Source organism: Vitis vinifera, chromosome 19 (assembly GCF_030704535.1).
Source record: "Vitis vinifera cultivar Pinot Noir 40024 chromosome 19, ASM3070453v1".
Classification (NCBI taxonomy): Eukaryota; Viridiplantae; Streptophyta; class Magnoliopsida; order Vitales; family Vitaceae; genus Vitis; species Vitis vinifera.
This window is the reverse complement of record NC_081823.1, coordinates 11,955,776-11,969,669: the sequence shown is the minus strand read 5'-3', so window position 1 is coordinate 11,969,669 and position 13,894 is coordinate 11,955,776. Positions and strand designations below refer to the sequence as shown.

General features: G+C 37.6%; 1 pseudogene; it reads left to right on the top strand.

The window, feature by feature from the left end:
* The first annotated feature begins 9,930 nt into the window (after nucleotides 1-9,930).
* On the top strand, nucleotides 9,931-10,847 carry LOC100258312 (F-box/kelch-repeat protein At1g55270-like; annotated as a pseudogene).
* The last annotated feature ends 3,047 nt before the right edge of the window (nucleotides 10,848-13,894 follow it).

Here is a 13,894-nt window from a genome sequence, read left to right as displayed (position 1 = left end):
CAATAACTTTTGACCTTCAATGGAGAGCAATTCACTATCTAAAAAGACTTTTGTGGCCAAACATTAAAATGAACAAAATTTCCAACATATAATCAAGACTTAATGTCCTAACTATTTCACTCTTTGGCAGTCTTGTGACAAAACATCATTACATAAACCGATCTAAACTCTTATAAAGGAGTTTACATAACACACATTAATGCTTAATTAAAAATAAACTAAGGGAATGCTTTGCATCATCTTGTAGTACTTATCTTCCAATCTTGTAAGCTACACACATAAAAAAACTACAACAAAAGTAGAACAATGTGTGAAATAAGATATGATCAAAGCAATAGAACATGATAGTTGGATGTGAAAACATGTAAGAGAAATATATCCCTATAGTGATACCAAGGTACAAAGTAAAGCTCGAGAGGAATTTAAATGTATACAAATCAACCGAACATAATAGAATCTTGATAAGACACAATAGATCAACTATGATGCCTAGAGGCCTATCTCCAACTAGAAAATAGACAATGAAAACCATGAGAAGAAGCTTTCGTGACTCATAATAGTTCCAAAGAGAAAGACAATTCAAACATAAATATTTGTGTTAGGTAACTCTCTTAAACTTCCAAGTTATGCTTTCAACAGTTGATCGAATTTCTTCTAATGTCTTAGGTTTAATTTTCTCCAATATTTCAATTAATTTCCCTTAAGAATTAAATGAGCAAAAGAATGAATTAAATAAATAATTAAAAAATTATTAACTCCTATTTGTCAACGAGTTTCTTTATCTTTTTTTCTATTATATTGATGCCTACGCTCTCCCTATTTAAGTGAGTTAAATATGGTCAATGATCTCCTGTTTTTGTCATAAAAATGGCAAAGCATATGAATTATAAACATTGGAAAGCACACAATAGTTAAAGAGTTAAATAGAAAGAAGAATACAACATATATATATATATATGCATCCAAAGAAGACAGAGAGGTAGAGCTCAAGGCGCCTTTATAGTGGATCTAGGAAATGATATAGTGGAGTTATCCTTGGATCTCACGAAGGTGAAGATCCTGTGAGTCCATCTACTAATGGACATAAGCCATGGAATCCAATGTCTCTCGGGTAGTCGGGCCTATAGAAAAAGATGTCTCGTGAGCAAAGATGAAAATATCGATAATCATGGAATTATTGATCATTGGATTTTATGGATATATCAGGAAATAACGGTGGAATATTTTGAAAAAAAAAATGAAGAAATACAAATTAATCAAAATTCATGAAAATACTTGGAAAAACTTAAAAAAAATGATAAAATAAAAAAGAATACGCATATTACTATATATATAGTAATATGTAATAAATTTGTAATAGTAGGCAATAATATACTAATTTAAAAGCACAATAATATTAGAATGATAATAGTTTGATTTGAATATATTGAGGGATAAAAAAGTGATATTTAGATAAGTATTTTATATTAAAAAATTCATTTATAAAATTTATATTTACCTTGTATTTAATTGGAATACAAAATATATAATATGATAATTAAAATTAACTTATTTATAATGGTTTAATTTATTAAATATTATTATAATATATATTAAAAATATTATAATGTATAAAAGGTATGTACATTATATATATAATTCTATATACAATTTAAACCACAAATTCACATATGGTTTAATGGTTGTGTCCTTCCATGACAAACTTGTGCACTCGGGTTCAAGTCTCACCAATGTAAATTTTGTTTACCTATTTGATTAGAATTTTAAACTTATCAATAAACTTGAGAGAACAAAATTGCCTATTTAATAGATGGTGCCTTTCTCCTCTCGAACAACTATTGTGTGGCTGTGCGTGTGAGAATGCGGCTTAAAATAAAAAATGGAAACCTTTTGGAAAAAAAAGAGAAACCTTTTGGCAAAAAAGGGAAACCTTTTGGCCTAAAAGAAATCAAAGCACTAAAAAATGACCAATATAACTAATCTATTGGTATTATATCAGCATATAGCCGATATATCAATGAAAAATGAGGGAAATACTCAAAATTTTGCATAACCCAAAATTTCATTCTCTTTATCTATTGAGCCCCATCTATACCCGAAATATTGGCAAAATATCCCCGATATTTTGTGGCATTTAAAACACTGCTTGTGAGTAGCTCTTGAAGAATTTGCTTGACCTCAACTAGAGCAAGTCCTCAAAGTAGGCTTAAGATAATTTACCTCAAGAACTACACTTTGCTTCATAGCTTGGAGCTCATCCTCCTCTATTGTTGCCTCCTAAGCCGCCTGTTGAGCTATATCCTGAGGACCATGGTGGATTAAAGGTGCCATTGGTCCATAAATGTGGCTATAAGGCTTAGCCCAGGAGCTCCCTTCCAAGAGGGCATATGTATCTTATACCCCCTAATGTAGGGTTTATCTCAAAACCTACATCCTCCAAATTCTATGAGATAAGAAGGGTAAAGGAAAAGGTGCCTTCTCAAAAATATGGATCATGGGAAGGAGTAATTCTATCCAAAATCATTAAGTCGATATCAAATTGGTAGCTAGAGAGTATGGCATGAATGAATTGAGTAGACAACCGACAAATATGGGTACGATGAGTAGAATGACAGAAGGAGTAGGTGAAGAAGGTAGCTAGTAGCCACGCTGGCTTAGAGAATGGCTTCTGCCCAAAGCAAGACTCATGTCGCAACATGCTAAGAACACATCAAATAGAACAGGAAGAGACAAGAAATGATTGATAATACAAAATCAACTAAAAGGTAACTCCAATTACAAGAGAATGCATGTTCACATAAAACATGTGAATATGATGGGGGTAGAAGTCCCCTAAAGAGAAAATAATGTCTCTTATCCTCACTCTAACAATAGCAATGAGAGAAGTCTCCTAGAAGACTTTGAGATTGACTGGATGCTCAACCTCGACTAGTTAATCATTGAAAGAGGTGTAGTATTGATCTCATGCCTCCTAACAATGGAAGCACTCAACAAGAAAAATTCTTAGGTCAAATGGACTTTAGAGTGCAATGCTTTAAATGAGCTCAGGCGACCTTAGAGGGGTCACCTCATACGGATGATGACGACTTTCCATAACAAGAGGATGAAATATAAAAGGACAATAAAAGTAAGAAAAATTGATGAAAATCCAAAAAAAAAAAACCCCTAAACATCTAAGAATACTAAAAATGAGGTGTAAAAAATATTATATGAACAAAAATACGAAAAACTAAGAGAATTGACCTCAAATGACGAAGAAGTGGAAACATGGAGTGATTGAAACAACTCAGAAAAGTGAGAAATAAGAAATAATGTACTGGATGGCTTTAAATAGCTTGCAGGAGTTACTTTAATCAATTATAAAGCGAGTTACTATAGATATTATACATCAATCCATCAAGATTGAGGTTTCAAGTCCAAAAGGTTAGAGTTAATTGTAATTTCAATTTCAAAATCTAGTGCATAACCATTAGTAGATAAGAAGGTCAACATAGATACATAAGTATTGATGTTCAAGGGAATACAACTTATTGTCTAGTTCTATATTTCAAAATTGATCACTTAGAAGAGTTCCAATCATACCTTTGTTCTAATTAAAGTACACATCCAATTAATTTGATCTAAGATTGTTGGATTTTTATTTAACACGGTCTTGTTGATTTATATACAACACAACTTGACTTCCCCTTAATTTGATATCATAGTTCTTTTTTTTTTTTTACTTTTTTTTTCTTTTGAAAGTAAAGCTATTGTACACTTTGATCAATATTGATTTTTTTTTTTCATTCATGGCTACCTTTGTATCCACTTTAGGGGTATTTCCAAATGTTGCAAGCAAGTCACATAAAGTTAAGAGCATAAATCTTAGAATGTGTGTAAGAGTTATGCTTAACCAATTATTCAATATTTGGCATTGACTCACTTTGGGAAACAATTATAATGATCTTAGTCAAACAAGGCATGTGGATAATAAGATTTGATCATGACAAAGGATTATTCCAAAGTGAATAAAGTCTACTTTATGAGCTATTGAACTTGATCTATTGAGAGAGAACTAGAAAGTGGAGAGGATGGTATGGCAGTTGTAGCTAAATGAGAGAAGTGGGTGTCTTTTGATGGCTTAAGGAAAGATAATGGATTGTTGGTGGGCTGAAGAGAGCTCAATTGGGCCTTGGGTTTGGGCTTATACCCAATTGGGTACCCATGTAACTTGTAGCAACAATTCACAATATACCCCATGAGCCCACAATGAGAACAAATCGGGTGATCATGATTGAGCTTACCCTAAGAAGAGAAATTTGCAACAGAGAGAGATGACGAGGAGGCACTAAATGCCAAAGATTCAAACAGAGCAAGGGAACTAGATTCGATGGTGCATTATTGTTCTTCTTAAACGACGAGATTGAAAACCTTCGCAACAGAGGGTAATGGGCCAAACATCAAAATCTACCCACTCATCACGACATAGGATTCATTCAAGCCCTTAAAAAATTGCATTACATACTTATGCTATTGATAATCCATCCATATTTTGATGCCACCAAATTGCCAAACGGGAAATGGGTTCAAACATCTTAAGTTCATCCCAAAGAATTTTTAAACTGGTATAATAAGTATTAATATCGAGAGAACCTTGAGACAAACCATGCAGTTATTGTTTGATCTAAAAAAATGCATGTAGATTGATTACTACTCAAAAAGTGCATTTTTATAAGCTTAAACTTAATTGTATTAAGCACTTTTGAGTAGTAGTTAGACCTTTTTATCCCAATTGGCATGTTAAGGACCTAGCAAATGTTACTAACCAATTTTTGGTCAGTTTTAGTGTTTTTGGTAGCTTTTTGATCATTGAAACAGGCCAAAATTGAGGGAGAGTTTTGTGCAAGCTATGGTAAGGCAAGTTGAAGATCAATCACATGAAGAATCCGAGTTTTGGAGCACTTCAAAACCCCTTGCCAAACTTGGAAAGGGGTTGCCAAAACTATCAGTAGTAAGATGGAGGAAAACATCTATTTCGCAAGGCAAAATCATCTATTTCGCAAGATGTGCCAAAATTTGGCAGGGTGTGCCAAACTTTCGCAAGGTGTCCCAAAATTTCGCAGGGTGTGCGAAAATCACTTTATGCGCACCGAGCTTCGAGATTTTTCTACAGAATTGTAAATTTTCTTTTTTACTCCTTTTATAATAGATAAAAGACATTACGGTTTGTTTAGGAACTATAAATAAGGGTTGGAAAACCTCTCAGAGGAGGAGGAGATATTATGTTTTCGATATTTTATAAAGCCTGGTTTTTCTTTGCCTTTCCTTCTCATTTTCTCTTCACATTCTCTCTAGAGCCAAACATCCTCTGAGGATGATTTCTCAGGGGATGAGTGGCTACGTTTCACGTTTCTTGGAGTGATGGAAGCTAGGTAAAGGACTCGGATGCAAAGGTGGGAGTTTTCCTTGCTTTAAATGAAGGTAGTTATGTATCATTAATGGTTTGTATTTCAAGTTTCAGCTTTAATCCCTTAAAATCACCTTGAATGGCCAATACTTGGTAAGCTTTTAGGATTCTATGGATACTTATTGCTAGATCCATGGATGTCCATTAGTTATCAAGTACGAGCCATTGGAAGGTGGTTCAAGGTGAGGGTCTTTAGTGTTTAAAGCCATTAATGGGAAGCAACTACCATTTTTCAAGAACCCTTTGGATCAAAACTTATTTGCTAAATACAAATTTGGTTGGGGAGATAACCATCCTTCATGTTATTGTCCCCAGTGCGAGGAGAAGATTCGGAATTTCCCACTTTACAACAGGAACCTGATCCTAGTAACCTATAACTCCAAGAGACTTTCTCTTTGTAATAATTTAAGTTGTTTATGTTTGCTTAAATTAAAATCAACCCTTCCAATCAATCTTATTTTCATTAAAAACAAACTTTCAAAAGGAAATCACCATTTCTCCTTTCAGTAATGTCATGTGTACAAAGAAAACTCATCCCTGTGGACGATCATAGAGCCACTATACTATAGTAGCTTTGTCTTTGCTACCCTAGTATAAGGTGTTGTAGGTTTTATAAATGTTTTGATAAACACCCGACTGGGCATGAATCAAAAACCCACTAGTTTTGGTCATCAATACCTTAAACTAATTTTTGTATGCCATAACTGTAGAAACCTATTTCAATTTGGTTGTTTACCCCATAAGGTTATCATTAACACTAGGGCTAAACCTAGAAACAACATCTATATAAAATTGTGTCCATTTGATTTCCTTGTTAATAGCCTCATACCCTTGAAACCTTTCTAAGGCCCTTCCTTTTAAATGTAAGGAAGCCAATCCTACTGTAGACCCCCATTTTGGGAGTGATTCTTGCAGCTGATGCTTGACAAGTGTCACCATCTTGCATGGCCACGTGTCACTCCCGGATTAGTCAATATGGGATCAAAATAGTGGAATTGATGGACTAATCAGAGGTTGACACCTGGAGGAGGATATGCAGAGGAGGTACGTTGCTGTGAGAGGGGCGTCTCTGGCAGGTGGTGCTTTTCAGAGTTGGTTATCAAAATAGTGGAATTGATGGACTAATCAGAGGTTGACACCTGGAGGAGGATATGCAGAGGAGGTACGTTGCTGTGAGAGGGGCGTCTCTGGCAGGTGGTGCTTTTCAGAGTTGGTTAGGAGATATTTTGGACAGCAGGCTGCTTTTGGAGGGTTCTCGGCAGAGAAAAGGAGAGAGAGCAACTGGAGGGGAGGGCGGATAGACTACTGTGAGAGTTTTCTTGAGAGAAGGGGAACTTGAGAGGGAGAGAACCAGAGAGGAAGGAAGGTAAGCTAGGGAGGGGAGTTTTTTATTACTGTAGGAGGGAGGTTTGAGGTTGGAGCAGAGAGGTGAGTTTTTGGAGAGCTTAGAGAGAGATATTTTTGAGGGATTGCTTAGCTAGAGATTGAGAGGAGCTCAGAGAGAAAACCAGAGGGAGAAGACTGCTGAGAGTTGATTTAGAGGCTGCTGGTGAGAGAGTGATAGGGAGGTAAGCTTGCTGGTTTCATCGGCATTGGAGGAGGACTTAAGGCGTTTAGAGCTGAACAGAGCCTTACCGGAAAAGGGTTCTCTCAGGTATGAATGCAGCTGATTTCTTGTTTGGTTTGGATTCTTATTACTCCTCTGCATTTCTTGTTAATATCTGGATATTTGTTGGTTTGCTTGGAGTGGATGATGAAGGCCACTTGTTGCTTGTTGATATATAATCTTGAACTCATGTTTGCCATTGTTGATCTTAATGCACCTTGCCTCTATTGCGAAATACCTAGGAATCATGCCAATAGTCATATTTGATGTGGTTTTTCTCACTTAATCAGAGGGCTTGCTGATGACTCATGCAGTGAAGCCTCATTTGAGGATGTTTTTACTTTGTTTTTTTTATGCTCTGTTTCTATTGTTTCTTTCTCTGTGGTGATTGCCTTTTGCTTTTGGGATCTCGTTCAATACATTGGCTGTGAGAGAGAGAGAAATCAAGGCTAGTTGTGAATCCTTACAAGGGATACATATTCTCAAAGTTTGGTTGACATCTAAGAGGAGAATTGATCACGAGAACATCTAAGTGATTCGGCAGCTTCAGTCTTGTCAATGACGTTTTGAAGTTCAGCCAAAGGTCCATAGCCACGGCCAAGAAGCGGAGCCAAATTGGCAGTAGCAGTAGCATCCTTGACTAAGAAGGTTCCATGTGCTGATAGAGTGACCCCAGAAGATACCATCAGCTTGTCTGAAAGTCGTGGGCTCCTGCTAGGGCTGCCTGAATTCGTCTCCCAATTTGGACCAGAAGTAATTAATAATTCGTTTCTGGGCTTCCCATGATGTGAATGACAAAGAATATGGAATTGATCATTTAGCAGATTATTTCCGCTTAGTGAAACATCTTTATTTCGAAGTGAGACACAACGAGAAGAAAATGTTTCGGTAATCTCAAGCTGTGACCACTCCATTCGTCTATGGTGGAAGGGTTCTTGCCAGCGGTGTTTTAGAAATCATAATGGCCCAGTTTCCACTCTTTGAGATAAATTGCTGGGTGATGGTAGTGGCAAAGTATTTGCAAGTGGAGGATAAGATGGTACAGTTTGACTTTGGTTCCTTAGCTCAAGTGGTTAACGTGGCTATCAGGCTTTAAAGGCAACTCTTTATGGGCATGCGAAACCTGTAAAATTGATGACAGTTACTGGGCATAAAACTTCTCTTCGAGTGACAATTTCGAAAGATTCTAAGGTGAGAGTTTGGAATACAACTACATCATCTACTGTCCATTCTTTATGTTGTGTGGGAATGACTTCTGTTCTTGATGCACCTATGGACATGAGATGTTATGAATCATTGTTTTTTGTTGCTGCTGGTTCCTCTGTTTCCACAATTGATTTGAGGACGATGCAAAGAGTTATCACTACTAGCTGTGGTACAGAGGATGGGCTTGTATGGTTTAGGGACTTCACTGATGCTACATGCCCTGTTTCTTCTTCACATGAAGATAAATCCTCCTCAAAAATTTGGGATCCTGTCTCAGAGAAAGGCATAGGAACTTATGGTTTAAGTGGTTTGAGAGACTCTAGCGAACAACAACTTAACCAAGCTGTTACAATTAATCAATCTGATTCTCTCAATGGTGCTTCTTTGCTTCCAAATGATGTTACTTTGGAGCAACTACAGCCACCAATGATTCCGGATTCTTTGAAAGCTTTGTCTTAGTATTTGTGGAATATGAGACAGGAATTTGATGTCAGTGTCAGAGGCTATGGCAATAATTCCGCTGCTGGAATTCCTGGTTGTGATGTACAAAACTCTGAGGTTACCTTGCAATCTGAGGTTACACAGGAGAGCTCTATATGAAGCGCTGGAAAAGGTCAAGTTAGAGTTAATGCTGCTAGGGTTCATGTCCTTGCTCCCAACAGTAGGACAAAGGCTGATACCAACTATATGTATATCAAAGAATGTTGGAGCAATTTGGCATCCATGCATCAAGTTTGAAGAAGAGAAGATCACAACGATTGACGAATCAGATACCGAATCCAATAATAGACAGAAACTTCTCAGCATATCAGGTTTTGGGTGGAAGCAGCTGACGCGTTTTGGCTACAGCTGGAGAAGACACCGTGAAGCATCTTGCTAAGACGCAGCCACTACGCTACTCCACTAATTTCATGCTTCAACAATGGGATGAATCCAGGATCGGTAGCGAAACTGAGCACAAGCCCATGCACAACATCATTGAACCACACCCCACTATACCCGTCCTTCGTACCCATTCTTTTCATACCCACAAACCATCTCCCTACACTCATATCTAGACCCATATCCCTACACCCTTACATTTTTCTCACCACCTCACTTTCTCTCTCTATTCCACTCTTCACACCCATTTCCTATCATCTTTTCTCTCTCTACCCTTTCATACCCATTATTTTATTTCTACGTACCCATCAAACCCGTCCATCTCATCCTCTGTCATCCACCTCATGCATGCATCCCATATCCATCAAATCCATTGTTTCATGCCCGTGTCTCATACTCTCTCATATGCATGGCAGCCTTCATTACCCATCAAAACATCCGTCAAACCCATTTTCTCACTCTAAGACCTTCTCATATCCATTATCCTTCCCTTCACCACCTTCTAAAAATTCTTCTTCATGGTATGAGGAGCTCGAAAAGCTCATTTGGGGACTACATGCTTCATATTCAGACTGCCCTCCAGATTTGGCCGCCAAGTGTCTATCTATAGTCTCCGATGATGCTACTTTTTGCTTCTAGTATATGCATGGATGGTGGCAGTATTTCCCTCATGTCAGATTTGTAAACATATAGCTCAATGCTCGAAGCATTCGACAGTGCACACCGATGTTTTTTTAGCATGCTTACACGAAGATAACTCTTTCTATTCACCAGTGTGATCGAAGTAAATATGCATGGTTGCTTGGAAAGGCGTCAGAACCTGAAGGTATGCAATGAGGATCCTAGTCGGCTCAAGGATTCCAACAATAAAGAAACTGTTGAGCCTCGTTTTGATAAAGAATTGTGGGCCCACTTCGTTCAACTCCTTAGTTGGCATGCTCCGAATGTGAAGGAATTCAGAAGACTCTCCGTTCAGCTGAAGTCTATGATCCTAACAGGAATAGGTGGAGCTTTATTTCAGATATGAGCTCGGCTATGGTGCCCTTTATCGGAGTAATCTATAAATGGAAAATGGTTCCTAAAAGGACTTGGATCCCACCGTGAGGTCATGAGTGAAGCTTATATTCCTGAAACCAATACTTGGACCCCAATCAGTGATGGAATGGTTGCTGGTTGGCGCAACCCTAGCATCTCTTTGAATGGACAGCTCTACGCCTTGGACTGCCAGGGTGGGTGCAAGCTCAGGGTCTATGACAGTGACACAGATTCATGGAACAAATTCATAGATAGCAAGCTCCATCTGGGGAGCTCCCGAGTTCTAGAGGCTGCTGCTCTTGTCCCCCTTAATGGAAAGCTGTGCATTGTACGTAACGACATGAGCACCAGTAGTGTGGATGTTTCGAGTCCTGATAAACATGTGGAGAGTAACCCTCACTTTTGGGAACATATTGCTGGGAAAGGTCACTTCAGGACTCTCGTCACAAATTTATGGTCCAGTATTGCAGGGAGAAACAGCTTGAGGACTCGTTCTAAACCAAATTTGACCTGGGAGCCGTGTCAGATTTTCCATGTTGATCACTAAGCTGCTGTTCTTGAAACACTGTTGGCTGCAGGACGCATCGTTTGTGACATGCCAGCCTTGGCAGACAGGCCATTTGCTGATTGAGAAGATGACAAGTTTGTGAGCTTGAGAGGCGTGGGGTTTGGAGTCACTATTATGAAATAAAAAAGCAGGCAATTAGACCACGTGCCATTTTTTTATTTTTTTTTTGTTATTTCATCATATTTTATTTTAAAATAATTCCTCAAACCTCTGTTTTCAAAGTAGTTTTCCAAGTTTTGGTCGATTAAATAACTTCAAATATTCCAACTTTTCATCCTTAGCATTTTCCCTAGGTTACACAAAAATCCTATTTTTAATAAATTTTTGCCTCCACTTTTTCTTCTGATAAGCAATTTTCACAACTCCTCAAATTTTCAAAATGTTTTAAAATAAGCTAGAATAAAATTCCGTAATTCCAAGCAAGGGAATTTATGGTATTAATTCATGCAAAAATGAATTGGGCTTTGGTGGGGGCCCTACATATGAGACTTCATGATGGATTGACTGATTGATTTATTTATTTGTCATGCATGATTGATTTACTCTATTCCTTGATATGCGCTTAACTATATTTGTTCATTGTTCACTAACCATGTTTCATGATAGCACATTCGTGATTGCCATCCAGGTACGCATCTATTCATATTTCGCTCATTCTTTATACATGCTTCGCTTCTCATATTGTGCATGATTGATTTGACTATTCATCGATTCTCATTGATTGCCATGTCAGTTTCATCTTATTAGTAGAGACCCGACTTTAGGGACTTAGAGGGGTGCTACGGTCTTTACCGTACCTTCCCGATAAGTAACCTGACCCCCGAACCCGATCCGGTTTTTCACAGACCGCCTTTTCCAAAATAAGGAGTCACACTTAGGGTTTTTCTTTCTTATTTTGTTTACCCTTTAAAAATAAAACAAAAATAAGTGGCGACTCCAAGTCAATTTTTAATGAATAAAAATCATTTTCAAAAAAAATAAAAATCGAGCTCGCCATTCGAGTGGGAAACGCATTCGAGCAAAGCGAAATGCGGGGTCCACACCTACTTTTTCCTAATTCCCAATTCTCACCTTCAAAATTTTGAAATTTGAGTTTGGAAAACTTGGTTTGAATGAAGTTTATGCCATATGAGTTATAGTGTGTCTTGCTTCTATTGATTGAGGAAATGTACCCATTACTTGACTTCTCTATTCTTGCCAAAACTATCAGTAGTAAGATGGAGGAAAACAGAGCATTTTGCAAGGCAAAATCATCAATTTGGCAGGATGTGCCAAAATTTGGCAGGATGTGCCAAAATTTGGTAGGGTGTGCCAAAATCACTTTGTGCGCACCAACTTTTGGGATTTTTCTCCAGAATTGTAATTTTTCCTTTTTACTCCTTTGTAATAGATAAATGACATTAGGGTTTGTTTACGAACTATAAATAAGGGTTGGAAAACCTCTCAAAGGATGCTTGATGTTTTTTATATTTTGTAAAGTCGGGTTTTGAAGAAAATATACGGGAGTTTTTCTCTACCTTTCCTTCTCATTTTCTCTTCATATTCTCTCTAGCCAAACACCCTTTGAGGATGATTTCTCAGAGGATGAGTGGCTAAGTTTCACGTTTCTTGGAGTGATGGGAGCTAGGTAAAGGACCCAGATGCAAATGTGGGAGTTTTCCTTGCTTTAAATGAAGGTAGTTGTGTAACATTAATGGTTTGTATTTCAAGTTTCAGCTTTAATCCCTTAGAATCACCTTGAATGGCCAATACTTGGTAAGCTTTTAGGATTCTATGGATGCTTATTGCTAGATCCATGAATGTCCATTAGTTATCAAGTACGAGCCATTGGAAGGTGGTTCAAGGTGAGGGTCTTTAGTGTTTGAAGCCATTAATGGGAAGCAACTACCATTTTTCAAGAACCCTTTGGATCAAAACTTATTTGCTAAATACAAATCCGGTTTGGGAGATAACCATCCTTTATGTTATTGTCCCCAATGCGAGGAGAAGATCCGGAATTTCCCACTTTGCAATAGGAACATGATCCTAGTAACCTATAGCTCCAAGAGACTTTCTCTTTGTAGTAATTTCAGTTGTTTATGTTTGCTTAACTTAAAATCAACCCTTCCAATCAATATTATTTTCATTAAAAACTAACTTTCAAAAAGGAAATCACCATTTCTCATTTCATTAATGTCAAGTGTATAACGAAAACCCATCATTGTGGACAATTGATAACTACTCAAAAAGTGTTATTTCATAGCTGGTAATTAACTCTTTTAAACACTTTTGAGTAGTAGTTATCACCTTTTAACTCAATTGGCATGTTAAGGACCATTGCAATCAATTCTAATAAAAAATGTGTTAAGTTTTGGTGTTTTGATAGCTTTTTTATCACCAAAGCAATATGAGATTGAGGAGAGTTTTTTGGAATCCATGCAAGGAGTATACCCGGATAGAGCGTCCGGATACACCATCGGAGGGCGTCCGGACCACACCACCAGATAGGAGTTGCACCCGGATGTGCGCCGCCGTTTGCACCCGGCTGCTGCCATTGCATCCGGCTGCCATGCACTTTCCACCCCGGATGTTCACGTCTGGAATTCAGGAGCCGGATGGGAGATGTAGGTGTTTCAACTTTTCCAGATGGACGTATCCGGATCATCTGATATCCGCCTACCTGGATGGGAGAGCAGCCATTCTGCACAGTGCTGCTGTGTTCTCCTGAAGCTTCCTGATATTTGCCACCGATATTTTGGGATATTTTGAGATATTTTACTTTAGACATTTTATGTCTAAATTCCCAAAGTCTCCTTGTAACCCACCAATGATAGGATTTCTTAGTTATTAAGTTTGGAAAAAGGGTGAATAAACCCTTATATATAGTTTGTAATTTCCTTTACACAAGATATCGAATATATTATCGACCAATCCTTTGTACAGTTTTGAAAGGAAGAAAAATACAGAGCTTTGCTCTGCTTTTACCTTCTCATTTTGATTATATTTTCTTACTAGCCAAACAACCTCTGAGGATGTTTTCCCAGAGGATGAGAGGCTAAACCTTTGGTTTCTTAGACTAAGGGAAGCTAGGTGAAAAGTTCGGATGAAAAAGTGGAAAATTCTCGTGCTTTAAATACAGGTAGTTGGAGTTTATAAATGGCTTTTAAATCTA